Source organism: Chelonia mydas, chromosome 23 (assembly GCF_015237465.2).
Source record: "Chelonia mydas isolate rCheMyd1 chromosome 23, rCheMyd1.pri.v2, whole genome shotgun sequence".
In the NCBI taxonomy this organism is placed as follows: Eukaryota; Metazoa; Chordata; order Testudines; family Cheloniidae; genus Chelonia; species Chelonia mydas.
This window is the reverse complement of record NC_051263.2, coordinates 10,326,630-10,329,481: the sequence shown is the minus strand read 5'-3', so window position 1 is coordinate 10,329,481 and position 2,852 is coordinate 10,326,630. Positions and strand designations below refer to the sequence as shown.

Below are 2,852 nucleotides of genomic sequence, written 5' to 3'. Positions count from 1 at the left end.
TCCTGAATACGACGTTAGCTCAGGAGGGGGACCCAGTTTTAGCCCGATGTGCATATCTTCCAAAGTATAATGTTACCAAAGTTATCTTCTGTAAGGATGAGGTGGAGTTTTCAAGCCAAAAATTCAAACCAGAACAAATGCGTTCTACAGTGCTCCTTAAGACCTCCATGAAGAGTGCAGGGCGCTATTCCTGTGGGTATCAGCGCAAGGATGAGAAAAACCAGGTGACCAGTTCCAACTACAGTGCCCCCTTGCAACTGATGGTCACAGGTGTGGCCCCTTCACAGTGTGGGCAGGGGAAAGGGCTCAAGTGGAGGATATCCGGCATTTAGTAGATTATTCCTCCCCCACCCGGCCATATCAGGCTTGTTTGTAACATTTTCTGCCCCCAAAGCTGTGCTTTCAATAGGAAAACAGCTGTGTTCTGTACTAGAATCAGCTAACTCGAGGTAAAACTGCAGTGAAGACAGGACAGTTTGGAGATGTCACGTGTTAGCAGGCCGAGTTTTGGCTACAGGGGAGCCAGGAGCCAGACATGCAAAGGTATTCATGGTAGATGCAGACCCCAATTTAACTCATTCCTAGCTAAGACACTGTGATATTTCTTGTGTTTATTGACCAGACAGAAAGGCTCTCCTCGATGGCAGCAGAGTCACTGACCAGCCTGAGAAAACTCCACCTCACAAAGGTGAGTAACTGTATTTACTAACGGCCTGATTCCACAGAGCACATTGGGTTCAGAGCTCTTGAAAATCTCACCTTCAGTGCCCGATCCACAGCCCATCACAGTAACTGGGCAACAAAATGACAGAAGAAACTGAATGATGGTAAATGCAAAGAAATGAACATTGGAAAACATAATCCCAATTATAAATAGAGAATGAAGGTGTCTAAATCAGTTGTTACCACTCAAGAAAGAGATCTTGGAGCCATCATGGATAGTTTCCTGAAAATATCTGCTCAATGCGCAGCAGCAGTCAGAAAAGTAAACAGAATGTTAGGAACCGTTAGAAAAGGGATAGAAAATAAGACAGAAAATACCATAATGCCAGTATATAAATCCATGATGCAACCACACCTTGAATACTGCATGCAGTTCTGGTCAACGCATCTCAGAAAAGATACATTAGAATTGGGAAAAATCTAGAGAAGGGCAACAAAAATGATTAATGTTATGGAACAACTTTCATATGAGGAGAGATTAAAAACACTGGAATTGTTCATCTTAGAAAAGAGACGATTAAGGCAAGATTTGATAAAGGTCTATAAAATTTTGAATGGTTGGGAGAAAGTGAATAAGGAAGTGTTATTTACCCCTTCACACAACAAAAGAACCAGAGGTCAGCTGATTAAATTAATAGGTAGCAGGTTTAAAAGAAACACAAGGAAGTACTTAGTATCAGAGGGGTAGCCGTGTTAGGCTGGAAGTACTTGTTCACCCAGCACAAAGTCAACCTGTGAATCTCATTGGCAGGAGATGTTGTGAAAGCCAAAAGTATAACTGGGTTCAAAAAAGAATTAGATAGGTTCATGGAGGATAGGTCCATCAATGGCTCTTGCACAAGATGGTCAGGGACGCAACCCCATATTTTGGGTCACAGACTGACATTTATTAGGACAGTAAAGCTTCCAGCACAATGAGACCTGACCCGGATTTGGCCTTGAGGTGCTAGTATGCTACTGTTAATTATCATTATTATTACACCAGCTGGGGATCTGGCCCAGTGTGTCCGAGGCTCCTCTGGAGAGACATGATCTAGGGATTCGTAGCAGCTCTGTCCCTGGGATGATCTCTGCTTGGTCGGCCACTGAGTCGTTAAATGTCCCTGATATTGTTTGTGTTTATTGCCCAGGCCAGAAGCTGATCGCAAGCACCAGCCTCAGCCCTGAGGATCCACCGTCTCAGGCAGGTGAGTGACTGTGTTCAGGCCTGATTCCCTCAGCGCTCAGCATGCTGAGAGCACGTTGGGTTCTGAGCTCTCGAGAATCTCACCCTGAGCACCTGACCCACAGCCCATCGGCATCCCTGGGACCCTGGCACGAGTCCAGTGGGCTGTGGATCAGGCCCGAATGCCGGGCTTCTCCCATGTTATATGGGAAGAAGAGATGTTGCGTCCTAGGCCTGTCCCTGAGCAGCCCTCATCCAACCTGCCCCACAACAGGGTGCAGATGATGGTGATGAGGCAGACAGAGATGGCCCAAACCCTAGAGAATATTCAGCTCTGGCCATGGCGGGGGACGGACCAGAAGATTTAACACCACACATTTCTTACTGCTGTGATCATTGTGTGATCCCATAAGCCGTGGTGTGGTGAGCGTATGGGAGGGACAGTCAGGGTCCCAATCCTGCAATCAGAGCTGGGTGTAAAGACCCCATATCAGCATGGGTCTCACTGCAGGGCAGGGGCCTCTGATTGTTTGGATTTTCTGACTGTTATTGTTTAAATGTCAGTGTTAGCATTTCCCCAGGGCAGGCTATTCATTGTTATTTATGGCTATTTAACATCTCTTCTGCTTGGTGCAGGTGCTGGGGTTACAGGCCAGGAGTTCTGCAACTCCCCAGGTGAATGTGTGAGCACAAGACATGGGAAGGAAAAGAGAGGAAGAAAAAGGAACAAAGCTCCCAGTCCCTTGTAATGGGGGGAGTTGGGAGGGGAGAATCCTTTTGCACAATCTTTGCCTGAAACCCCGTTATTAAGCAGTAACTGGAACTTCTCGCAGTGGCTGACCATAAATGTTTGGGGGCAGATTCTCTGATGCTGTAAACTGGTGTAGCTTTGTTGACTCATGGGGTGTGAGACACAGAATCATAGCAGATTAGGGTAGGAAGAGACCTCAGAAGGTCATCTAGT

At 46.5% G+C, this 2,852-nt stretch overlaps 1 long non-coding RNA gene across 1 annotated transcript; it reads left to right on the top strand.

Moving 5' to 3' along the window:
- The first annotated feature begins 203 nt into the window (after positions 1–203).
- LOC122463684 lies at positions 204–2,590 on the top strand. Its single transcript, XR_006287271.1, has 3 exons — positions 204–688; positions 1,854–1,910; positions 2,525–2,590. It is a non-coding gene; the product is annotated as an uncharacterized LOC122463684 (long non-coding RNA).
- The last annotated feature ends 262 nt before the right edge of the window (positions 2,591–2,852 follow it).